Raw genomic sequence first — 27,852 nt, 5'->3', positions numbered from 1 at the left:
GTGTCAAAGGGCTCCTTAGATTTACCTACAAACTCTCCAAATTTGGTGGTGCTAGCTTCCATAGCTTTTTTATGGCGAATTTTTGAAGGTTTAAAAAATAGCCCAAAAATCGAACGCAAATTCCCTACAGAAACTCCATTCGCGAATTTTAAAAATCCGAGATAGCCAAAATGTTGCTCTCAGTACATCAATTTAAAAAAAAAGTTTCTCTCTAGGCCCAATAGGACCCGACTTTCATAGGGTCAAAGTTCACGAATTTGACACATTTCGGCCGCGACAATTCCCTATAACCGTTGCACCGAATTTCAAACCGCTCACACAGTACTTCCCATTGAGACACATGAACAATCCCCCGCAAGCGTTTTCTCGTAGCTCAATTTTTGACCCCGGCGCAAACGACCGAAATTTCGATGGGGGACGTCCCAATGGTCACGGAAATGGGCCAAACTTTGACCCCCCATATCTCGGGCCCTAATTGTCCGATCGACTTGAAATTTGAAACATGGCCTAACAGGGTTTCGGCCTTCCTCCCCATGCTCGCCAATCGCGGCTCACCATGGGGGGTCCGGGCCTTTTCGCCGTAATGTTAAAACAAAAACTCGCGAATATCTCAGAAACGGTTCGATAGAATGTCGCAAATTTTGGTGTGAAAGGGCTCCTTACATTTACCTACAAACCCTCCAAATTTGGTAGTCCTAGCTTCCATAGTTTTTTTATGGCGAATTTTTGAATGTTTAAAAAATAGCCCAAAAATCAAACCCAAATTCCCTACAGAAACTCCATTCGCGAATTTTAAAAATCCGAGATAGCCAAAATGTTGCTCTCGAAGAGTACATCAATTTAAAAAAAAAGTTTCTCTCTAGGCCCAGTAGGACCCGACTTTCGTAGGGTCAAATTTCACGGATTTGACACATTTCGGCCGCGACAATTCCCTATAACCGTTGCACCGAATTTCAAACCGCTCACACAGTACTTCCCATTGAGACACATGAACAATCCCCCGCAAGCGTTTTCTCGTAGCTCAATTTTTGACCACGGCGCAAGCGACCGAAATTTCGATGGGGGTCGTCCCAAAGGTCACGGAAATGGGCCAAACTTTGACCCCCCATATCTCGTTCCCTAATTGTCCGATCGACTTGAAATTCGAAACATGGCCTAACAGGCTTTCGGCCTTCCTCCCCATGCTCGCCAATCGCGACTCACCATGGGGGGTCCGGGCCTTTTCGCCGTAATGTTAAAACAAAAACTCGCGAATATCTCAGAAACGGTTCGATAGAATGTCGCAAATTTTGGTGTGAAAGGGCTCCCTAGATTTACCTACAAACCCTCCAAATTTGGTGGTCCTAGCTTCTTAGTTTTTTTATGGCGAATTTTTGAATGTTTAAAAAATAGCCCAAATTTCGAACGCAAATTCCCTACAGAAACTCCATTCGCGAATTTTAAAAATCCGAGATAGCCAAAATGTTGCTCTCATTACATCAATTTAAAAAAGTTTCTCTCTAGGCCCAATAGGACCCGACTTTCATAGGGTCAAAGTTCACGAATTTGACACATTTCGGCCGCGACAATTCCCTATAACCGTTGCACCGAATTTCAAACCGCTCACACAGTACTTCCCATTGAGACACATGAACAATCCCCCGCAAGCGTTTTCTCGTAGCTCAATTTTTGACCCCGGCGCAAACGACCGAAATTTCGATGGGGGACGTCCCAATGGTCACGGAAATGGGCCAAACTTTGACCCCCCATATCTCGGGCCCTAATTGTCCGATCGACTTGAAATTTGAAACATGGCCTAACAGGGTTTCGGCCTTCCTCCCCATGCTCGCCAATCGCGGCTCACCATGGGGGGTCCGGGCCTTTTCGCCGTAATGTTAAAACAAAAACTCGCGAATATCTCAGAAACGGTTCGATAGAATGTCGCAAATTTTGGTGTGAAAGGGCTCCTTACATTTACCTACAAACCCTCCAAATTTGGTAGTCCTAGCTTCCATAGTTTTTTTATGGCGAATTTTTGAATGTTTAAAAAATAGCCCAAAAATCAAACCCAAATTCCCTACAGAAACTCCATTCGCGAATTTTAAAAATCCGAGATAGCCAAAATGTTGCTCTCGAAGAGTACATCAATTTAAAAAAAAAGTTTCTCTCTAGGCCCAGTAGGACCCGACTTTCGTAGGGTCAAATTTCACGGATTTGACACATTTCGGCCGCGACAATTCCCTATAACCGTTGCACCGAATTTCAAACCGCTCACACAGTACTTCCCATTGAGACACATGAACAATCCCCCGCAAGCGTTTTCTCGTAGCTCAATTTTTGACCACGGCGCAAGCGACCGAAATTTCGATGGGGGTCGTCCCAAAGGTCACGGAAATGGGCCAAACTTTGACCCCCCCATATCTCGTTCCCTAATTGTCCGATCGACTTGAAATTCGAAACATGGCCTAACAGGCTTTCGGCCTTCCTCCCCATGCTCGCCAATCGCGACTCACCATGGGGGGTCCGGGCCTTTTCGCCGTAATGTTAAAACAAAAACTCGCGAATATCTCAGAAACGGTTCGATAGAATGTCGCAAATTTTGGTGTGAAAGGGCTCCCTAGATTTACCTACAAACCCTCCAAATTTGGTGGTCCTAGCTTCTTAGTTTTTTTATGGCGAATTTTTGAATGTTTAAAAAATAGCCCAAATATCGAACGCAAATTCCCTACAGAAACTCCATTCGCGAATTTTAAAAATCCGAGATAGCCAAAATGTTGCTCTCATTACATCAATTTAAAAAAGTTTCTCTCTAGGCCCAATAGGACCCGACTTTCATAGGGTCAAAGTTCACGAATTTGACACATTTCGGCCGCGACAATTCCCTATAACCGTTGCACCGAATTTCAAACCGCTCACACAGTACTTCCCATTGAGACACATGAACAATCCCCCGCAAGCGTTTTCTCGTAGCTCAATTTTTGACCCCGGCGCAAGCGACCGAAATTTCGATGGGGGCCGTCCCAATGGTCATGCAAATGGGCCAAACTTTGACCCCCCATATCTCGGGCCCTAATTGTCCGATCGACTTGAAATTTGAAACGTGGCCTAACAGGGTTTCGGCCTTCCTCCCCATGCTCGCCAATCGCGGCTCACCATGGGGGGTCCGGGTCTTTTCGCCGTAATGTTAAAACAAAAACTCGCGAATATCTCCGAAACGGTTCGATAGAATGTGGCAAATTTTGGTGTCAAAGTGCTCCTTAGATTTACCTACAAACTCTCCAAATTTGGTGGTCCTAGCTTCCATAGCTTTTTTATGGCGAATTTTTGAAGGTTTAAAAAATAGCCCAAAAATCGAACGGAAATTCCCTACAGAAACTCCATACGCGAATTTTAAAAATCCGAGATAGCCAAAATGTTGCTCTCGAAGAGTGCATCAATTTGAAAAAAAAAAGTTTCTCTCTAGGATCAATAGGACCCGACTTTAATAGGGTCAAATTTCACGAATTTGACACATTTCGGCCGCGACAATTCCCTATAACCGTTGCACCGAATTTCAAACCGCTCACACAGTACTTCCCATTGAGACACATGAACAATCCCCCGCAAGCGTTTTCTCGTAGCTCAATTTCTGACCCCGGCGCAAGCGACCGAAATTTCGATGGGGAACGTCCCAATGGTCACGGAAATGGGCCAAACTTTGACCCCCCAGTTCTCGGGCCCTAATTGTCCGATCGACTTGAAATTTGAAACGTGGCCTAACAGGGTTTTAGCCTTCCTCCCCATGCTCGCCAGTCGCGGCGCATTATGGGGGGTCCGGGCCTTTTCGCCGTAATGTTAAAACAAAAACTCGCGAATATCTCAGAAACGGTTCGATAGAATGTCGCAAATTTTGGTGTGAAAGGGCTCCCTAGATTTACCTACAAACCCTCCAAATTTGGTGGTCCTAGCTTCTTAGTTTTTTTATGGCGAATTTTTGAATGTTTAAAAAATAGCCCAAATATCGAACGCAAATTCCCTACAGAAACTCCATTCGCGAATTTTAAAAATCCGAGATAGCCAAAATGTTGCTCTCATTACATCAATTAGAAAAGTTTCTCTCTAGGCCCAATAGGACCCGACTTTCATAGGGTCAAAGTTCACGAATTTGACACATTTCGGCCGCGACAATTCTCTATAACCGTTGCACCGAATTTCAAACCGCTCACACAGTACTTCCCATTGAGACACACGAACAATCCCCCGCAAGCGTTTTCTCGTAGCTCAATTTTTGATCCCGGCGCAAGTGACCGAAATTTTGATGGGGGACGTCCCAATGGTCACGGAAATGGGCCAAACTTTGACCCCCATATCTCGGGCCCTAATTGTCCGATCGACTTGAAATTTGAAACATGGCCTAACAGGGTTTCGTCCTTCCTCCCCATGCTCGCCAGTCGCGGCGCATTATGGGGGGTCCGGGCCTTTTCGCCGTAATGTTAAAACAAAAACTCGCGAATATCTCAGAAACGGTTCGATAGAATGTCGCAAATTTTGGTGTCAAAGGGCTCCTTAGATTTACCTACAAACTCTCCAAATTTGGTGGTGCTAGCTTCCATAGCTTTTTTATGGCGAATTTTTGAAGGTTTAAAAAATAGCCCAAAAATCGAACGGAAATTCCCTACAGAAACTCCATTCGCGAATTTTAAAAATCCGAGATAGCCAAAATGTTGCTCTCAGTACATCAATTTAAAAAAAAAGTTTCTCTCTAGGCCCAATAGGACCCGACTTTCATAGGGTCAAAGTTCACGAATTTGACACATTTCGGCCGCGACAATTCCCTATAACCGTTGCACCGAATTTCAAACCGCTCACACAGTACTTCCCATTGAGACACATGAACAATCGCACGCAAGCGTTTTCTCGTAGCTCAATTTTTGACCCCGGCGCAAGCGACCGAAATTTCGATGGGGGACGTCCCAATGGTCACGGAAATGGGCCAAACTTTGACCCCCATATCTCGGGCCCTAATTATCCGATCGACTTGAAATTTGAAACATGGCCTAACAGGGTTTCGGCCTTCCTCCCCATGCTCGCCGATCGCGGCTCACCATGGGGGGTCCGGGCCTTTTCGCCGTAATGTTAAAACAAAAACTCGCGAATATCTCAGAAACGGTTCGATAGAATGTCGCAAATTTTGGTGTGAAAGGGCTCCTTACATTTACCTACAAACCCTCCAAATTTGGTAGTCCTAGCTTCCATAGTTTTTTTATGGCGAATTTTTGAATGTTTAAAAAATAGCCCAAAAATCAAACCCAAATTCCCTACAGAAACTCCATTCGCGAATTTTAAAAATCCGAGATAGCCAAAATGTTGCTCTCGAAGAGTACATCAATTTAAAAAAAAAGTTTCTCTCTAGGCCCAGTAGGACCCGACTTTCGTAGGGTCAAATTTCACGGATTTGACACATTTCGGCCGCGACAATTCCCTATAACCGTTGCACCGAATTTCAAACCGCTCACACAGTACTTCCCATTGAGACACATGAACAATCCCCCGCAAGCGTTTTCTCGTAGCTCAATTTTTGACCACGGCGCAAGCGACCGAAATTTCGATGGGGGTCGTCCCAAAGGTCACGGAAATGGGCCAAACTTTGACCCCCCATATCTCGTTCCCTAATTGTCCGATCGACTTGAAATTCGAAACATGGCCTAACAGGCTTTCGGCCTTCCTCCCCATGCTCGCCAATCGCGACTCACCATGGGGGGTCCGGGCCTTTTCGCCGTAATGTTAAAACAAAAACTCGCGAATATCTCAGAAACGGTTCGATAGAATGTCGCAAATTTTGGTGTGAAAGGGCTCCCTAGATTTACCTACAAACCCTCCAAATTTGGTGGTCCTAGCTTCTTAGTTTTTTTATGGCGAATTTTTGAATGTTTAAAAAATAGCCCAAATATCGAACGCAAATTCCCTACAGAAACTCCATTCGCGAATTTTAAAAATCCGAGATAGCCAAAATGTTGCTCTCATTACATCAATTTAAAAAAGTTTCTCTCTAGGCCCAATAGGACCCGACTTTCATAGGGTCAAAGTTCACGAATTTGACACATTTCGGCCGCGACAATTCCCTATAACCGTTGCACCGAATTTCAAACCGCTCACACAGTACTTCCCATTGAGACACATGAACAATCCCCCGCAAGCGTTTTCTCGTAGCTCAATTTTTGACCCCGGCGCAAGCGACCGAAATTTCGATGGGGGCCGTCCCAATGGTCACGCAAATGGGCCAAACTTTGACCCCCCATATCTCGGGCCCTAATTGTCCGATCGACTTGAAATTTGAAACGTGGCCTAACAGGGTTTCGTCCTTCCTCCCCATGCTCGCCAATCGCGGCTCACCATGGGGGGTCCGGGTCTTTTCGCCGTAATGTTAAAACAAAAACTCGCGAATATCTCCGAAACGGTTCGATAGAATGTGGCAACTTTTGGTGTCAAAGTGCTCCTTAGATTTACCTACAAACTCTCCAAATTTGGTGGTCCTAGCTTCCATAGCTTTTTTATGGCGAATTTTTGAAGGTTTAAAAAATAGCCCAAAAATCGAACGGAAATTCCCTACAGAAACTCCATACGCGAATTTTAAAAATCCGAGATAGCCAAAATGTTGCTCTCGAAGAGTGCATCAATTTGAAAAAAAAAGTTTCTCTCTAGGATCAATAGGACCCGACTTTCATAGGGTCAAATTTCACGAATTTGACACATTTCGGCCGCGACAATTCCCTATAACCGTTGCACCGAATTTCAAACCGCTCACACAGTACTTCCCATTGAGACACATGAACAATCCCCCGCAAGCGTTTTCTCGTAGCTCAATTTCTGACCCCGGCGCAAGCGACCGAAATTTCGATGGGGAACGTCCCAATGGTCACGGAAATGGGCCAAACTTTGACCCCCCAGTTCTCGGGCCCTAATTGTCCGATCGACTTGAAATTTGAAACGTGGCCTAACAGGGTTTTAGCCTTCCTCCTCATGCTCGCCAATCGCGGCTCACCATGGGGGGTCCGGGCCTATTCGCCGTAATGTTAAAACAAGAACTCGCGAATATCTCAGAAACGGTTCGATAGAATGTCGCAAATTTTGGTGTGAAAGGGCTCCCTAGATTTACCTACAAACCCTCCAAATTTGGTGGTCCTAGCTTCTTAGTTTTTTTATGGCGAATTTTTGAATGTTTAAAAAATAGCCCAAATATCGAACGCAAATTCCCTACAGAAACTCCATTCGCGAATTTTAAAAATCCGAGATAGCCAAAATGTTGCTCTCATTACATCAATTAGAAAAGTTTCTCTCTAGGCCCAATAGGACCCGACTTTCATAGGGTCAAAGTTCACGAATTTGACACATTTCGGCCGCGACAATTCTCTATAACCGTTGCACCGAATTTCAAACCGCTCACACAGTACTTCCCATTGAGACACACGAACAATCCCCCGCAAGCGTTTTCTCGTAGCTCAATTTTTGATCCCGGCGCAAGTGACCGAAATTTTGATGGGGGACGTCCCAATGGTCACGGAAATGGGCCAAACTTTGACCCCCATATCTCGGGCCCTAATTGTCCGATCGACTTGAAATTTGAAACATGGCCTAACAGGGTTTCGTCCTTCCTCCCCATGCTCGCCAGTCGCGGCGCATTATGGGGGGTCCGGGCCTTTTCGCCGTAATGTTAAAACAAAAACTCGCGAATATCTCAGAAACGGTTCGATAGAATGTCGCAAATTTTGGTGTCAAAGGGCTCCTTAGATTTACCTACAAACTCTCCAAATTTGGTGGTGCTAGCTTCCATAGCTTTTTTATGGCGAATTTTTGAAGGTTTAAAAAATAGCCCAAAAATCGAACGCAAATTCCCTACAGAAACTCCATTCGCGAATTTTAAAAATCCGAGATAGCCAAAATGTTGCTCTCAGTACATCAATTTAAAAAAAAGTTTCTCTCTAGGCCCAATAGGACCCGACTTTCATAGGGTCAAAGTTCACGAATTTGACACATTTCGGCCGCGACAATTCCCTATAACCGTTGCACCGAATTTCAAACCGCTCACACAGTACTTCCCATTGAGACACATGAACAATCGCACGCAAGCGTTTTCTCGTAGCTCAATTTTTGACCCCGGCGCAAGCGACCGAAATTTCGATGGGGGACGTCCCAATGGTCACGGAAATGGGCCAAACTTTGACCCCCATATCTCGGGCCCTAATTGTCCGATCGACTTGAAATTTGAAACATGGCCTAACAGGGTTTCGGCCTTCCTCCCCATGCTCGCCAATCGCGGCTCACCATGGGGGGTCCGGGCCTTTTCGCCGTAATGTTAAAACAAAAACTCGCGAATATCTCAGAAACGGTTCGATAGAATGTCGCAAATTTTGGTGTGAAAGGGCTCCTTACATTTACCTACAAACCCTCCAAATTTGGTAGTCCTAGCTTCCATAGTTTTTTTATGGCGAATTTTTGAATGTTTAAAAAATAGCCCAAAAATCGAACGCAAATTCCCTACAGAAACTCCATTCGCGAATTTTAAAAATCCGAGATAGCCAAAATGTTGCTCTCGAAGAGTACATCAATTTAAAAAAAAAGTTTCTCTCTAGGCCCAGTAGGACCCGACTTTCGTAGGGTCAAATTTCACGGATTTGACACATTTCGGCCGCGACAATTCCCTATAACCGTTGCACCGAATTTCAAACCGCTCACACAGTACTTCCCATTGAGACACATGAACAATCCCCCGCAAGCGTTTTCTCGTAGCTCAATTTTTGACCACGGCGCAAGCGACCGAAATTTCGATGGGGGTCGTCCCAAAGGTCACGGAAATGGGCCAAACTTTGACCCCCCATATCTCGTTCCCTAATTGTCCGATCGACTTGAAATTCGAAACATGGCCTAACAGGCTTTCTGCCTTCCTCCCCATGCTCGCCAATCGCGGCTCACCATGGGGGGTCCGGGCCTTTTCGCCGTAATGTTAAAACAAAAACTCGCGAATATCTCAGAAACGGTTCGATAGAATGTCGCAAATTTTGGTGTGAAAGGGCTCCCTAGATTTACCTACAAACCCTCCAAATTTGGTGGTCCTAGCTTCTTAGTTTTTTTATGGCGAATTTTTGAATGTTTAAAAAATAGCCCAAATATCGAACGCAAATTCCCTACAGAAACTCCATTCGCGAATTTTAAAAATCCGACATAGCCAAAATGTTGCTCTCATTACATCAATTTAAAAAAGTTTCTCTCTAGGCCCAATAGGACCCGACTTTCATAGGGTCAAAGTTCACGAATTTGACACATTTCGGCCGCGACAATTCCCTATAACCGTTGCACCGAATTTCAAACCGCTCACACAGTACTTCCCATTGAGACACATGAACAATCCCCCGCAAGCGTTTTCTCGTAGCTCAATTTTTGACCCCGGCGCAAGCGACCGAAATTTCGATGGGGGCCGTCCCAATGGTCACGGAAATGGGCCAAACTTTGACCTCCCATATCTCGGGCCCTAATTGTCCGATCGACTTGAAATTTGAAACGTGGCCTAACAGGGTTTCGGCCTTCCTCCCCATGCTCGCCAATCGCGGCTCACCATGGGGGGTCCGGGTCTTTTCGCCGTAATGTTAAAACAAAAACTCGCGAATATCTCCGAAACGGTTCGATAGAATGTGGCAAATTTTGGTGTCAAAGTGCTCCTTAGATTTACCTACAAACTCTCCAAATTTGGTGGTCCTAGCTTCCATAGCTTTTTTATGGCGAATTTTTGAAGGTTTAAAAAATAGCCCAAAAATCGAACGGAAATTCCCTACAGAAACTCCATACGCGAATTTTAAAAATCCGAGATAGCCAAAATGTTGCTCTCGAAGAGTGCATCAATTTGAAAAAAAAAAGTTTCTCTCTAGGATCAATAGGACCCGACTTTCATAGGGTCAAAGTTCACGAATTTGACACATTTCGGCCGCGACAATTCCCTATAACCGTTGCACCGAATTTCAAACCGCTCACACAGTACTTCCCATTGAGACACATGAATAATCCCCCGCAAGCGTTTTCTCGTAGCTCAATTTCTGACCCCGGCGCAAGCGACCGAAATTTCGATGGGGAACGTCCCAATGGTCACGGAAATGGGCCAAACTTTGACCCCCCAGTTCTCGGGCCCTAATTGTCCGATCGACTTGAAATTTGAAACGTGGCCTAACAGGGTTTTAGCCTTCCTCCTCATGCTCGCCAATCGCGGCTCACCATGGGGGGTCCGGGCCTTTTCGCCGTAATGTTAAAACAAGAACTCGCGAATATCTCCGAAACGGTTCGATAGAATGTCGCAAATTTTGGTGTGAAACGGCTCCTGAGATTTACCTACAAACCCTCCAAATTTGGTGGTCCTAGCTTCCATAGTTTTTTTATGGCGAATTTTTGAAAGTTTAAAAAATAGCCCAAAAATCGAACGGAAATTCCCTACAGAAACTCCATTCGCGAATTTTAAAAATCCGAGATAGCGAAAATGTTGCTCTCAGTACATCAATTTAAAAAAAAAGTTTCTCTCTAGGCCCAATAGGACCCGACTTTCATAGGGTCAAAGTTCACGAATTTGACACATTTCGGCCGCGACAATTCCCTATAACCGTTGCACCGAATTTCAAACTGCTCACACAGTACTTCCCATTGAGACACATGAACAATCCCCCGCAAGCGTTTTCTCGTAGCTTAATTTTAGACCCCGGGTAAGCGACGAAATTTCGATGGGGGCCGTCCCAATGGTCACGGAAATGGGCCAAACATTGACCCCCTATATCTCGGGCCCTAATTGTCCGATCGACTTGAAATTTGAAACGTGGCCTAACAGGGTTTCGGCTTTCCTCCCCATGCTCGCCAAACGCGGCTCACCATGGGGGGTCCGGGCCTTTTCGCCGTAATGTTGAAACAAAAACTCGCGAATATCTCCGAAACGGTTCGATAGAATGTCGCAAATTTTGGTGTGAAAGTGCTCCCTACATTTACCTACAAACCCTCCAAATTTGGTGGTCCTAGCTTCCATAGTTTTTTTATGGCGAATTTTTGAATGTTTAAAGAATAGCCCAAAAATCGAACGGAAATTCCCTACAGAAACTCCATACGCGAATTTTAAAAATCCGAGATAGCCAAAATGTTGCTCTCAGTACATCAATTTAAAAAAAAAGTTTCTCTCTAGGCCCAATAGGACCCGACTTTCATAGGGTCAAAGTTCACGAATTTGACACATTTCGGCCGCGACAATTCCCTATAACCGTTGCACCGAATTTCAAACCGCTCACACAGTACTTCCCATTGAGACACATGAACAATCCCCCGCAAGCGTTTTCTCGTAGCTCAATTTTTGACCCCGGCCCAAGCGACCGAAATTTCGATGGGGAACGTCCCAATGGTCACGGAAATGGGCCAAACTTTGACCCCCCAGTTCTCGGGCCCTAATTGTCCGATCGACTTGAAATTTGAAACGTGGCCTAACAGGATTTTAGCCTACCTCCTCATGTTCGCCAATCGCGGCTCACCATGGGGGGTCCGGGCCTTTTTGCCGTAATGTTAAAACAAGAACTCGCCAATATCTCCGAAACGGTTCGATAGAATGTCGCAAATTTTGGTGTGAAACGGCTCCTCAGATTTACCTACAAACCCTCCAAATTTGGTGGTCCTAGCTTCCATAGTTTTTTTATGGCGAATTTTTGAAGGTTTAAAAAATAGCCCAAAAATAGAACGGAAATTCCCTACAGAAACTCCATTCGCGAATTTTAAAAATCCGAGATAGCCAAAATGTTGCTCTCATTACATCAATTAGAAAAGTTTCTCTCTAGGCCCAATAGGACCCGACTTTCATAGGGTCAAAGTTCACGAATTTGACACATTTCGGCCGCGACAATTCCCTATAACCGTTGCACCGAATTTCAAACCGCTCACACAGTACTTCCCATTGAGACACATGAACAATCCCCCGCAAGCGTTTTCTCGTAGCTCAATTTTTGACCCCGGCGCAAGCGACCGAAATTTCGATGTGGTCACGGAAATGGTCGAGAATGGTCACGCAAAAGGGCCAAACTTTGACCCCCCATATCTCGGGCCCTAATTGTCCGATCGACTTGAAATTTGAAACATGGCCTAACAGGGTTTCGGCCTTCCTCCCCATGCTCGCCAATCGCGGCTCACCATGGGGGGTCCGGGCCTTTTCGCCGTAATGTTAAAACAAAAACTCGCGAATATCTCAGAAACGGTTCGATAGAATGTCGCAAATTTTGGTGTGAAAGGGCTCCTTACATTTACCTACAAACCCTCCAAATTTGGTAGTCCTAGCTTCCATAGTTTTTTTATGGCGAATTTTTGAATGTTTAAAAAATAGCCCAAAAATCGAACGCAAATTCCCTACAGAAACTCCATTCGCGAATTTTAAAAATCCGAGATAGCCAAAATGTTGCTCTCGAAGAGTACATCAATTTAAAAAAAAAGTTTCTCTCTAGGCCCAGTAGGACCCGACTTTCGTAGGGTCAAATTTCACGGATTTGACACATTTCGGCCGCGACAATTCCCTATAACCGTTGCACCGAATTTCAAACCGCTCACACAGTACTTCCCATTGAGACACATGAACAATCCCCCGCAAGCGTTTTCTCGTAGCTCAATTTTTGACCACGGCGCAAGCGACCGAAATTTCGATGGGGGTCGTCCCAAAGGTCACGGAAATGGGCCAAACTTTGACCCCCCATATCTCGTTCCCTAATTGTCCGATCGACTTGAAATTCGAAACATGGCCTAACAGGCTTTCGGCCTTCCTCCCCATGCTCGCCAATCGCGGCTCACCATGGGGGGTCCGGGCCTTTTCGCCGTAATGTTAAAACAAAAACTCGCGAATATCTCAGAAACGGTTCGATAGAATGTCGCAAATTTTGGTGTGAAAGGGCTCCCTATATTTACCTACAAACCCTCCAAATTTGGTGGTCCTAGCTTCTTAGTTTTTTTATGGCGAATTTTTGAATGTTTAAAAAATAGCCCAAATATCGAACGCAAATTCCCTACAGAAACTCCATTCGCGAATTTTAAAAATCCGACATAGCCAAAATGTTGCTCTCATTACATCAATTTAAAAAAGTTTCTCTCTAGGCCCAATAGGACCCGACTTTCATAGGGTCAAAGTTCACGAATTTGACACATTTCGGCCGCGACAATTCCCTATAACCGTTGCACCGAATTTCAAACCGCTCACACAGTACTTCCCATTGAGACACATGAACAATCCCCCGCAAGCGTTTTCTCGTAGCTCAATTTTTGACCCCGGCGCAAGCGACCGAAATTTCGATGGGGGCCGTCCCAATGGTCACGGAAATGGGCCAAACTTTGACCTCCCATATCTCGGGCCCTAATTGTCCGATCGACTTGAAATTTGAAACGTGGCCTAACAGGGTTTCGGCCTTCCTCCCCATGCTCGCCAATCGCGGCTCACCATGGGGGGTCCGGGTCTTTTCGCCGTAATGTTAAAACAAAAACTCGCGAATATCTCCGAAACGGTTCGATAGAATGTGGCAAATTTTGGTGTCAAAGTGCTCCTTAGATTTACCTACAAACTCTCCAAATTTGGTGGTCCTAGCTTCCATAGCTTTTTTATGGCGAATTTTTGAAGGTTTAAAAAATAGCCCAAAAATCGAACGGAAATTCCCTACAGAAACTCCATTCGCGAATTTTAAAAATCCGAGATAGCCAAAATGTTGCTCTCGAAGAGTGCATCAATTTGAAAAAAAAAAGGTTTCTCTCTAGGATCAATAGGACCCGACTTTCATAGGGTCAAAGTTCACGAATTTGACACATTTCGGCCGCGACAATTCCCTATAACCGTTGCACCGAATTTCAAACCGCTCACACAGTACTTCCCATTGAGACACATGAATAATCCCCCGCAAGCGTTTTCTCGTAGCTCAATTTCTGACCCCGGCGCAAGCGACCGAAATTTCGATGGGGAACGTCCCAATGGTCACGGAAATGGGCCAAACTTTGACCCCCCAGTTCTCGGGCCCTAATTGTCCGATCGACTTGAAATTTGAAACGTGGCCTAACAGGGTTTTAGCCTTCCTCCTCATGCTCGCCAATCGCGGCTCACCATGGGGGGTCCGGGCCTTTTCTCCGTAATGTTAAAACAAGAACTCGCGAATATCTCCGAAACGGTTCGATAGAATGTCGCAAATTTTGGTGTGAAACGGCTCCTGAGATTTACCTACAAACCCTCCAAATTTGGTGGTCCTAGCTTCCATAGTTTTTTTATGGCGAATTTTTGAAAGTTTAAAAAATAGCCCAAAAATCGAACGGAAATTCCCTACAGAAACTCCATTCGCGAATTTTAAAAATCCGAGATAGCCAAAATGTTGCTCTCAGTACATCAATTTAAAAAAAAAGTTTCTCTCTAGGCCCAATAGGACCCGACTTTCATAGGGTCAAAGTTCACGAATTTGACACATTTCGGCCGCGACAATTCCCTATAACCGTTGCACCGAATTTCAAACCGCTCACACAGTACTTCCCATTGAGACACATGAACAATCCCCCGCAAGCGTTTTCTCGTAGCTTAATTTTAGACCCCGGGTAAGCGACGAAATTTCGATGGGGGCCGTCCCAATGGTCACGGAAATGGGCCAAACATTGACCCCCTATATCTCGGGCCCTAATTGTCCGATCGACTTGAAATTTGAAACGTGGCCTAACAGGGTTTCGGCTTTCCTCCCCATGCTCGCCAAACGCGGCTCACCATGGGGGGTCCGGGCCTTTTCGCCGTAATGTTGAAACAAAAACTCGCGAATATCTCCGAAACGGTTCGATAGAATGTCGCAAATTTTGGTGTGAAAGTGCTCCCTACATTTACCTACAAACCCTCCAAATTTGGTGGTCCTAGCTTCCATAGTTTTTTTATGGCGAATTTTTGAAGGTTTAAAGAATAGCCCAAAAATCGAACGGAAATTCCCTACAGAAACTCCATACGCGAATTTTAAAAATCCGAGATAGCCAAAATGTTGCTCTCAGTACATCAATTTAAAAAAAAAGTTTCTCTCTAGGCCCAATAGGACCCGACTTTCATAGGGTCAATGTTCACGAATTTGACACATTTCGGCCGCGACAATTCCCTATAGCCGTTGCACCGAATTTCAAACCGCTCACACAGTACTTCCCATTGAGACACATGAACAATCCCCCGCAAGCGTTTTCTCGTAGCTCAATTTTTGACCCCGGCGCAAGCGACCGAAATTTCGATGGGGGACGTCCCAATGGTCACGGAAATGGGCCAAACTTTGACCCCCATATCTCGGGCCCTAATTGTCCGATCGACTTGAAATTTGAAACATGGCCTAACAGGGTTTCGGCCTTCCTCCCCATGCTCGCCAATCGCGGCTCACCATGGGGGGTCCGGGCCTTTTCGCCGTAATGTTAAAACAAAAACTCGCGAATATCTCCGAAACGGTTCGATAGAATGTCGCAAATTTTGGTGTGAAAGGGCTCCTTAGATTTACCTACAAACTCTTCAAATTTGGTAGTCCTAGCTTCCATAGCTTTTTTATGGCGAATTTTTGAATGTTTAAAAAATAGCCCAAAAATCGAACGGAAATTCCCTACAGAAACTCCATTCGCGAATTTTAAAAATCCGAGATAGCCAAAATGTTGCTCTCAGTACATCAATTTAAAAAAAAAGTTTCTCTCTAGGCCCAATAGGACCCGACTTTCATAGGGTCAAAGTTCACGAATTTGACACATTTCGGCCGCGACAATTCCCTATAACCGTTGCACCGAATTTCAAACCGCTCACACAGTACTTCCCATTGAGACACATGAACAATCCCCCGCAAGCGTTTTCTCGTAGCTCAATTTTTGACCCCGGCGCAAGCGACCGAAATTTTGATGGGGGACGTCCCAATGGTCACGGAAATGGGCCAAACTTTGACCCCCATATCTCGGGCCCTAATTGTCCGATCGACTTGAAATTTGAAACATGGCCTAACAGGGTTTCGGCTTTCCTCCCCATGCTCGCCAGTCGCGGCTCATTATGGGGGGTCCGGGCCTTTTCGCCGTAATGTTAAAACAAAAACTCGCGAATATCTCAGAAACGGTTCGATAGAATGTCGCAAATTTTGGTGTCAAAGGGCTCCTTAGATTTACCTACAAACTCTCCAAATTTGGTGGTGCTAGCTTCCATAGCTTTTTTATGGCGAATTTTTGAATGTTTAAAAAATAGCCCAAAAATCGAACGCAAATTCCCTACAGAAACTCCATTCGCGAATTTTAAAAATCCGAGATAGCCAAAATGTTGCTCTCAGTACATCAATTTAAAAAAAAGTTTCTCTCTAGGCCCAATAGGACCCGACTTTCATAGGGTCAAAGTTCACGAATTTGACACATTTCGGCCGCGACAATTCCCTATAACCGTTGCACCGAATTTCAAACCGCTCACACAGTACTTCCCATTGAGACACATGAACAATCCCCCGCAAGCGTTTTCTCGTAGCTCAATTTTTGACCCCGGCGCAAGCGACCGAAATTTCGATGGGGGACGACACAATGGTCACGGAAATGGGCTAAACTTTGACCCCCCATATCTCGGGCCCTAATTGTCCGATCGACTTGAAATTTGAAACATGGCCTAACAGGGTTTCGGCCTTCCTCCCCATGCTCGCCAATCGCGGCTCACCATGGGGGGTCCGGGCATTTTCGCCGTAATGTTAAAACAAAAACTCGCGAATATCTCAGAAACGGTTCGATAGAATGTCGCAAATTTTGGTGTGAAAGGGCTCCTTACATTTACCTACAAACCCTCCAAATTTGGTAGTCCTAGCTTCCATAGTTTTTTTATGGCGAATTTTTGAATGTTTAAAAAATAGCCCAAAAATCGAACGGAAATTCCCTACAGAAACTCCATTCGCGAATTTTAAAAATCCGAGATAGCCAAAATGTTGCTCTCGAAGAGTACATCAATTTAAAAAAAAAGTTTCTCTCTAGGCCCAGTAGGACCCGACTTTCGTAGGGTCAAATTTCACGGATTTGACACATTTCGGCCGCGACAATTCCCTATAACCGTTGCACCGAATTTCAAACCGCTCACACAGTACTTCCCATTGAGACACATGAACAATCCCCCGCAAGCGTTTTCTCGTAGCTCAATTTTTGACCACGGCGCAAGCGACCGAAATTTTGATGGGGGTCGTCCCAAAGGTCACGGAAATGGGCCAAACTTTGACCCCCCATATCTCGTTCCCTAATTGTCCGATCGACTTGAAATTCGAAACATGGCCTAACAGGCTTTCGGCCTTCCTCCCCATGCTCGCCAATCGCGGCTCACCATGGGGGGTCCGGGCCTTTTCGCCGTAATGTTAGAACAAAAACACGCGAATATCTCAGAAACGGTTCGATAGAATGTCGCAAATTTTGGTGTGAAAGGGCTCCCTAGGTTTACCTACAAACCCTCCAAATTTGGAGGTCCTAGCTTCCATAGTTTTTTTATAGCGAATTTTTGAAAGTTTAAAAAATAGCCCAAAAATCGAACGGAAATTCCCTACAGAAACTCCATTCGCGAATTTTAAAAATCCGAGATAGCCAAAATGTTGCTCTCGAAGAGTACATCAATTTAAAAAAAATGTTTCTCTCTAGGATCAATAGGACCCCACTTTCATAGGGTCAAAGTTCACGAATTTGACACATTTCGGCCGCGACAATTCCCTTTAACCGTTGCACCGAATTTCAAACCGCTCACACAGTACTTCCCATTGAGACACATGAACAATCCCCCGCAAGCGTTTTCTCGTAGCTCAATTTTTGACCCCGGCGCAAGCGACCGAAATTTCGATGGGGGCCGTCACAATGGTCACGGAAATGGGCCAAACTTTGACCCCCCATATCTCGGGCCCTAGTTGTCCGATCGACTTGAAATTTGAAACGTGGCCTAACAGGGTTTCGGCCTTCCTCCCATGCTCACCAATCGCGGCTCACCATGGGGGGTCCGGGCCTTTTCGCCGTAATGTTAAAACAAAAACTCGCGAATATCTCCGAAACGGTTCGATAGAATGTCGCAAATTTTGGTGTGAAAGGGCTCCCTACATGTACCTACAAACCCTCCAAATTTGGTGGTCCTAGCTTCCATAGTTTTTTTATGGCGAATTTTTGAATGTTTAAAAAATAGCCCAAAAATCGAACGGAAATTCCCTACAGAAACTCCATTCGCGAATTTTAAAAATCCGAGATAGCCAAAATGTTGCTCTCAGTACATCAATTTAAAAAAAAAGTTTCTCTCTAGGCCCAATAGGACCCGACTTTCATAGGGTCAAAGTTCACGAATTTGACACATTTCGGCCGCGACAATTCCCTATAACCGTTGCACCGAATTTCAAACCGCTCACACAGTACTTCCCATTGAGACACATGAACAATCCCCCGCAAGCGTTTTCTCTTAGCTCAATTTTTGACCCCGGCGCAAGCGACCGAAATTTCGATGGGGGTCGTCCCAAAGGTCACGGAAATGGGCCAAACTTTGACCTCCCATATCTCGTTCCCTAATTGTCCGATCGACTTGAAATTCGAAACATGGCCTAACAGGCTTTCGGCCTTCCTCCCCATGCTCGCCAATCGCGGCTCACCATGGGGGGTCCGGGCCTTTTCGCCGTAATGTTAAAACAAAAACTCGCGAATATCTCCGAAACGGTTCGATAGAATGTCGCAAATTTTGGTGTCAAAGGGCTCCTTAGATTTACCTACAAACTCTCGAAATTTGGTTGTGCTAGCTTCCATAGCTTTTTTATGGCGAATTTTTAAGGTTTAAAAAATAGCCCAAAAATCGAACGCAAATTCCCTACAGAAACTCCATTCGCGAATTTTAAAAATCCGAGATAGCCAAAATGTTGCTCTCAGTACATCAATTTAAAAAAAAAGTTTCTCTCTAGGCCCAATAGGACCCGACTTTCATAGGGTCAAAGTTCACGAATTTGACACATTTCGGCCGCGACAATTCCCTATAACCGTTGCACCGAATTTCAAACCGCTCACACAGTACTTCCCATTGAGACACATGAACAATCCCCCGCAAGCGTTTTCTCGTAGCTCAATTTTTGACCACGGCGCAAGCGACCGAAATTTCGATGGGGGTCGTCCCAAAGGTCACGGAAATGGGCCAAACTTTGACCCCCCATATCTCGTTCCCTAATTGTCCGATCGACTTGAAATTCGAAACATGGCCTAACAGGCTTTCGGCCTTCCTCCCCATGCTCGCCAATCGCGGCTCACCATGGGGGGTCCGGGCCTTTTCGCCGTAATGTTAGAACAAAAACACGCGAATATCTCAGAAACGGTTCGATAGAATGTCGCAAATTTTGGTGTGAAAGGGCTCCCTAGGTTTACCTACAAACCCTCCAAATTTGGAGGTCCTAGCTTCCATAGTTTTTTTATAGCGAATTTTTGAAAGTTTAAAAAATAGCCCAAAAATCGAACGGAAATTCCCTACAGAAACTCCATTCGCGAATTTTAAAAATCCGAGATAGCCAAAATGTTGCTCTCGAAGAGTACATCAATTTAAAAAAAATGTTTCTCTCTAGGATCAATAGGACCCCACTTTCATAGGGTCAAAGTTCACGAATTTGACACATTTCGGCCGCGACAATTCCCTTTAACCGTTGCACCGAATTTCAAACCGCTCACACAGTACTTCCCATTGAGACACATGAACAATCCCCCGCAAGCGTTTTCTCGTAGCTCAATTTTTGACCCCGGCGCAAGCGACCGAAATTTCGATGGGGGCCGTCACAATGGTCACGGAAATGGGCCAAACTTTGATCCCCCATATCTCGGGCCCTAGTTGTCCGATCGACTTGAAATTTGAAACGTGGCCTAACAGGGTTTCGGCCTTCCTCCCATGCTCACCAATCGCGGCTCACCATGGGGGGTCCGGGCCTTTTCGCCGTAATGTTAAAACAAAAACTCGCGAATATCTCCGAAACGGTTCGATAGAATGTCGCAAATTTTGGTGTGAAAGGGCTCCCTAGATTTACCTACAAACCCTCCAAATTTGGTGGTCCTAGCTTCTTAGTTTTTTTATGGCGAATTTTTGAATGTTTAAAAAATAGCCCAAAAATCGAACGGAAATTCCCTACAGAAACTCCATTCGCGAATTTTAAAAATCCGAGATAGCCAAAATGTTGCTCTCAGTACATCAATTTAAAAAAAAAGTTTCTCTCTAGGCCCAATAGGACCCGACTTTCATAGGGTCAAAGTTCACGAATTTGACACATTTCGGCCGCGACAATTCCCTATAACCGTTGCACCGAATTTCAAACCGCTCACACAGTACTTCCCATTGAGACACATGAACAATCCCCCGCAAGCGTTTTCTCTTAGCTCAATTTTTGACCCCGGCGCAAGCGACCGAAATTTCGATGGGGGTCGTCCCAAAGGTCACGGAAATGGGCCAAACTTTGACCTCCCATATCTCGTTCCCTAATTGTCCGATCGACTTGAAATTCGAAACATGGCCTAACAGGCTTTCGGCCTTCCTCCCCATGCTCGCCAATCGCGGCTCACCATGGGGGGTCCGGGCCTTTTCGCCGTAATGTTAAAACAAAAACTCGCGAATATCTCCGAAACGGTTCGATAGAATGTCGCAAATTTTGGTGTCAAAGGGCTCCTTAGATTTACCTACAAACTCTCGAAATTTGGTGGTGCTAGCTTCCATAGCTTTTTTATGGCGAATTTTTAAGGTTTAAAAAATAGCCCAAAAATCGAACGCAAATTCCCTACAGAAACTCCATTCGCGAATTTTAAAAATCCGAGATAGCCAAAATGTTGCTCTCAGTACATCAATTTAAAAAAAAAGTTTCTCTCTAGGCCCAATAGGACCCGACTTTCATAGGGTCAAAGTTCACGAATTTGACACATTTCGGCCGCGACAATTCCCTATAACCGTTGCACCGAATTTCAAACCGCTCACACAGTACTTCCCATTGAGACACATGAACAATCCCCCGCAAGCGTTTTCTCGTAGCTCAATTTTTGACCACGGCGCAAGCGACCGAAATTTCGATGGGGGTCGTCCCAAAGGTCACGGAAATGGGCCAAACTTTGACCCCCCATATCTCGTTCCCTAATTGTCCGATCGACTTGAAATTCGAAACATGGCCTAACAGGCTTTCGGCCTTCCTCCCCATGCTCGCCAATCGCGGCTCACCATGGGGGGTCCGGGCCTTTTCGCCGTAATGATAAAACAAAAACTCGCGAATATCTCAGAAACGGTTCGATAGAATGTCGCAAATTTTGGTGTGAAAGGGCTCCCTAGATTTACCTACAAACCCTCCAAATTTGCTGGTCCTAGCTTCTTAGTTTTTTTATGGCGAATTTTTGAATGTTTAAAAAATAGCCCAAATATCGAACGCAAATTCCCTACAGAAAATCCATTCGCGAATTTTAAAAATCCGAGATAGCCAAAATGTTGCTCTCATTACATCAATTTAAAAAAGTTTCTCTCTAGGCCCAATAGGACCCGACTTTCATAGGGTCAAAGTTCACGAATTTGACACATTTCGGCCGCGACAATTCCCTATAACCGTTGCACCGAATTTCAAACCGCTCACACAGTACTTCCCATTGAGACACATGAACAATCCCCCGCAAGCGTTTTCTCGTAGCTCAATTTTTGACCCCGGCGCAAGCGACCGAAATTTCGATGGGGGCCGTCCCAATGGTCACAGAAATGGGCCAAATTTTGACCCCCCATATCTCGGGCCCTAATTGTCCGATCGACTTGAAATTTGAAACGTGGCCTAACAGGGTTTCGGCCTTCCTCCCCATGCTCGCCAATCGCGGCTCACTATGGGGGGTCCGGGTCTTTTCGCCGTAATGTTAAAACAAAAACTCGCGAATATCTCCGAAACGGTTCGATAGAATGTCGCAAATTTTGGTGTCAAAGGGCTCCTTAGATTTACCTACAAACTCTCCAAATTTGGTGGTCCTAGCTTCCATAGCTTTTTTATGGCGAATTTTTGAATGTTTAAAAAATAGCCGAAAAATCGAACGCAAATTCCCTACAGAAACTCCATTCGCGAATTTTAAAAATCCGAGATAGCCAAAATGTTGCTCTCAGTACATCAATTTAAAAAAAAAAGTTTCTCTCTAGGCCCAATAGGACCCGACTTTCATAGGGTCAAAGTTCACGAATTTGACACATTTCGCCCGCGACAATTCCCTATAACCGTTGCACCGAATTTCAAACCGCTCACACAGTACTTCCCATTGAGACACATGAACAATCCCCCGCAAGCGTTTTCTCGTAGCTCAATTTTTGACCACGGCGCAAGCGACCGAAATTTCGATGGGGGTCGTCCCAAAGGTCACGGAAATGGGCCAAACTTTGACCTCCCATATCTCGTTCCCTAATTGTCCGATCGACTTGAAATTCGAAACATGGCCTAACAGGCTTTCGGCCTTCCTCCCCATGCTCGCCAATCGCGGCTCACCATGGGGTGTCCGGGCCTTTTCGCCGTAATGTTAAAACAAAAACTCGCGAATATCTCCGAAACGGTTCGATAGAATGTCGCAAATTTTGGTGTGAAAGGGCTCCCTACATTTACCTACAAACCCTCCAAATTTGGAGGTCCTAGCTTCCATAGTTTTTTTATGGCGAATTTTTGAAGGTTTAAAAAATAGCCCAAAAATCGAACGCAAATTCCCTACAGAAAATCCATTCGCGAATTTTAAAAATCCGAGATAGCCAAAATGTTGCTCTCATTACATCAATTTAAAATGTTTCTCTCTAGGCCCAATAGGACCCGACTTTCATAGGGTCAAAGTTCACGAATTTGACACATTTCGGCCGCGACAATTCCCTATAACCGTTGCACCGAATTTCAAACCGCTCACACAGTACTTCCCATTGAGACACATGAACAATCCCCCGCAAGCGTTTTCTCGTAGCTCAATATTTGACCCCGGCGCAAGCGACCGAAATTTCGATGGGGGCCGTCCCAATGGTCACGGAAATGGGCCAAATTTTGACCCCCCATATCTCGGGCCCTAATTGTCCGATCGACTTGAAATTTGAAACGTGGCCTAACAGGGTTTCGGCCTTCCTCCCCATGCTCGCCAATCGCGGCTCACCATGGGGGGTCCGGGTCTTTTCGCCGTAATGTTAAAACAAAAACTCGCGAATATCTCCGAAACGGTTCGATAGAATGTCGCAAATTTTGGTGTCAAAGGGCTCCTTAGATTTACCTACAAACTCTCCAAATTTGGTGGTCCTAGCTTCCATAGCTTTTTTATGGCGAATTTTTGAATGTTTAAAAAATAGCCCAAAAATCGAACGCAAATTCCCTACAGAAACTCCATTCGCGAATTTTAAAAATCCGAGATAGCCAAAATGTTGCTCTCAGTACATCAATTTAAAAAAAAAAGTTTCTCTCTAGGCCCAATAGGACCCGACTTTCATAGGGTCAAAGTTCACGAATTTGACACATTTCGCCCGCGACAATTCCCTATAACCGTTGCACCCAATTTCAAACCGCTCACACAGTACTTCCCATTGAGACACATGAACAATCCCCCGCAAGCGTTTTCTCGTAGCTCAATTTTTGACCACGGCGCAAGCGACCGAAATTTCGATGGGGGTCGTCCCAAAGGTCACGGAAATGGGCCAAACTTTGACCTCCCATATCTCGTTCCCTAATTGTCCGATCGACTTGAAATTCGAAACATGGCCTAACAGGCTTTCGGCCTTCCTCCCCATGCTCGCCAATCGCGGCTCATCATGGGGGGTCCGGGCCTTTTCGCCGTAATGTTAAAACAAAAACTCGCGAATATCTCAGAAACGGTTCGATAGAATGTCGCAAATTTTGGTGTGAAAGGGCTCCCTACATTTACCTACAAACCCTCCAAATTTGGAGGTCCTAGCTTCCATAGTTTTTTTATGGCGAATTTTTGAAGGTTTAAAAAATAGCCCAAAAATCGAACGGAAATTCCCTACAGAAACTCCATTCGCGAATTTTAAAAATCCGAGATAGCCAAAATGTTGCTCTCATTACATCAATTTAAAAAAGTTTCTCTCTAGGCCCAATAGGACCCGACTTTCATAGGGTCAAAGTTCACGAATTTGACACATTTCGGCCGCGACAATTCCCTATAACCGTTGCACCGAATTTCAAACCGCTCACACAGTACTTCCCATTGAGACACATGAACAATCCCCCGCAAGCGTTTTCTCGTAGCTCAATTTTTGACCCCGGCGCAAGCGACCGAAATTTCGATGGGGGCCGTCCCAATGGTCACGGAAATGGGCCAAACCTTGACCCCCCATATCTCGGGCCCTAGTTGTCCGATCGACTTGAAATTTGAAACGTGGCCTAACAGGGTTTCGGCCTTCCTCCCCATGCTCGCCAATCGCGGCTCACCATGGGGGGTCCGGGCCTTTTCGCCGTAATGTTAAAACAAAAACTCGCGAATATCTCCGAAACGGTTCGATAGAATGTCGCAAATTTTGGTGTCAAAGGGCTCCTTAGATTTACCTACAAACTATCCAAATTTGGTGGTCCTAGCTTCCATAGCTTTTTTATGGCGAATTTTTGAAGGTTTAAAAAATAGCCCAAAAATCGAACGCAAATTCCCTACAGAAACTCCATTCGCGAATTTTAAAAATCCGAGATAGCCAAAATGTTGCTCTCATTACATCAATTTAAAAAAGTTTCTCTCTAGGCCCAATAGGACCCGACTTTCATAGGGTCAAAGTTCACGAATTTGACACATTTCGGCCGCGACAATTCCCTATAACCGTTGCACCGAATTTCAAACCGCTCACACAGTACTTCCCATTGAGACACATGAACAATCCCCCGCAAGCGTTTTCTCGTAGCTCAAATTTTGACCCCGGCGCAAGCGACCGAAATTTCGATGGGGGCCGTCCCAATGGTCACGGAAATGGGCCAAACTTTGACCCCCCATATCTCGGGCCCTAGTTGTCCGATCGACTTGAAATTTGAAACGTGGCCTAACAGGGTTTCGGCCTTCCTCCCCATGATCGCCAATCGCGGCTCACCATGGGGGGTCCGGGCCTTTTCGCCGTAATATTAAAACAAAAACTCGCGAATATCTCCGAAACGGTTCGATAGAATGTCGCAAATTTTGGTGTCAAAGGGCTCCTTAGATTTACCTACAAACTATCCAAATTTGGTGGTCCTAGCTTCCATAGCTTTTTTATGGCGAATTTTTGAATGTTTAAAAAATAGCCCAAAAATCGAACGCAAATTCCCTACAGAAACTCCATTCGCGAATTTTAAAAATCCGAGATAGCCAAAATGTTGCTCTCAGTACATCAATTTAAAAAAAAAGTTTCTCTCTAGGCCCAATAGGACCCGACTTTCATAGCGTCAAAGTTCACGAATTTGACACATTTCGCCCGCGACAATTCCCTATAACCGTTGCACCGAATTTCAAACCGCTCACCCAGTACTTCCCATTGAGACACATGAACAATCCCCCGCAAGCGTTTTCTCGTAGCTTAATTTTAGACCCCGGCGCAAGCGACCGAAATTTCGATGGGGGCCGTCCCAATGGTCACGGAAATGGGCCAAACTTTGACCTCCCATATCTCGTTCCCTAATTGTCCGATCGACTTGAAATTCGAAACATGGCCTAACAGGCTTTCGGCCTTCCTCCCCATGCTCGCCAATCGCGGCTCACCATGGGGGGTCCGGGCCTTTTCGCCGTAATGTTAAAACAAAAACTCGCGAATATCTCAGAAACGGTTGGATAGAATGTCGCAAATTTTGGTGTGAAAGGGCTCCCTACATTTACCTACAAACCCTCCAAATTTGGAGGTCCTAGCTTCCATAGTTTTTTTATGGCGAATTTTTGAAGGTTTAAAAAATAGCCCAAAAATCGAACGGAAATTCCCTACAGAAACTCCATTCGCGAATTTTAAAAATCCGAGATAGCCAAAATGTTGCTCTCATTACATCAATTTAAAAAAGTTTCTCTCTAGGCCCAATAGGACCCGACTTTCATAGGGTCAAAGTTCACGAATTTGACACATTTCGGCCGCGACAATTCCCTATAACCGTTGCACCGAATTTCAAACCGCTCACACAGTACTTCCCATTGAGACACATGAACAATCCCCCGCAAGCGTTTTCTCGTAGCTCAATTTTTGACCCCGGCGCAAGCGACCGAAATTTCGATGGGGGCCGTCCCAATGGTCACGGAAATGGGCCAAACTTTGACCCCCCATATCTCGGGCCCTAGTTGTCCGATCGACTTGAAATTTGAAACGTGGCCTAACAGGGTTTCGGCCTTCCTCCCCATGCTCGCCAATCGCGGCTCACCATGGGGGGTCCGGGCCTTTTCGCCGTAATATTAAAACAAAAACTCGCGAATATCTCCGAAACGGTTCGATAGAATGTCGCAAATTTTGGTGTCAAAGGGCTCCTTAGATTTACCTACAAACTATCCAAATTTGGTGGTCCTAGCTTCCATAGCTTTTTTATGGCGAATTTTTGAAGGTTTAAAAAATAGCCCAAAAATCGAACGCAAATTCCCTACAGAAACTCCATTCGCGAATTTTAAAAATCCGAGATAGCCAAAATGTTGCTCTCAGTACATCAATTTAAAAAAAACGTTTCTCTCTAGGCCCAATAGGACCCGACTTTCATAGCGTCAAAGTTCACGAATTTGACACATTTCGCCCGCGACAATTCCCTATAACCGTTGCACCGAATTTCAAACCGCTCACCCAGTACTTCCCATTGAGACACATGAACAATCCCCCGCAAGCGTTTTCTCGTAGCTTAATTTTAGACCCCGGCGCAAGCGACCGAAATTTCGATGGGGGCCGTCCCAATGGTCACGGAAATGGGCCAAACATTGACCCCCCATATCTCGGGCCCTAATTGTCCGATCGACTTGAAATTTGAAACGTGGCCTAACAGGGTTTCGGCTTTCCTCCCCATGCTCGCCAAACGCGGCTCACCATGGGGGGTCCGGGCCTTTTCGCCGTAATGTTGAAACAAATACTCGCGAATATCTCCGAAACGGTTCGATAGAATGTCGCAAATTTTGGTGTGAAAGGGCTCCCTACATTTACCTACAAACCCTCCAAATTTCTAGGTCCTAGCTTCCATAGTTTTTTTATGGCGAATTTTTGAATGTTTAAAAAATAGCCCAAAAATCGAACGGAAATTCCCTACAGAAACTCCATTCGCGAATTTTAAAAATCCGAGATAGCCAAAATGTTGCTCTCATTACATCAATTTAAAAAAGTTTCTCTCTAGGCCCAATAGGACCCGACTTTCATAGGGTCAAAGTTCACGAATTTGACACATTTCGGCCGCGACAATTCCCTATAACCGTTGCACCGAATTTCAAACCGCTCACACAGTACTTCCCATTGAGACACATGAACAATCCCCCGCAAGCGTTTTCTCGTAGCTCAATTTTTGACCCCGGCGCAAGCGACCGAAATTTCGATGGGGGCCGTCCCAATGGTCACGGAAATGGGCCAAACTTTGACCCCCCATAATTCGGGCCCTAGTTGTCCGATCGACTTGAAATTTGAAACGTGGCCTAACAGGGTTTCGGCCTTCCTCCCCATGATCGCCAATCGCGGCTCACCATGGGGGGTCCGGGCCTTTTCGCCGTAATGTTAAAACAAAAACTCGCGAATATCTCCGAAACGGTTCGATAGAATGTCGCAAATTTTGGTGTCAAAGGGCTCCTTAGATTTACCTACAAACTATCCAAATTTGGTGGTCCTAGCTTCCATAGCTTTTTTATGGCGAATTTTTGAAGGTTTAAAAAATAGCCCAAAAATCGAACGCAAATTCCCTACAGAAACTCTATTCGCGAATTTTAAAAATCCGAGAT

The sequence above is a fragment of the Stegodyphus dumicola genome, chromosome 3 (genome assembly GCF_044657685.1).
Source record: "Stegodyphus dumicola isolate Sdum_Otavi_A_Nest chromosome 3, ASM4465768v1".
Taxonomy (NCBI): Eukaryota; Metazoa; Arthropoda; class Arachnida; order Araneae; family Eresidae; genus Stegodyphus; species Stegodyphus dumicola.
Note: the sequence above shows the minus strand (reverse complement) of the source record.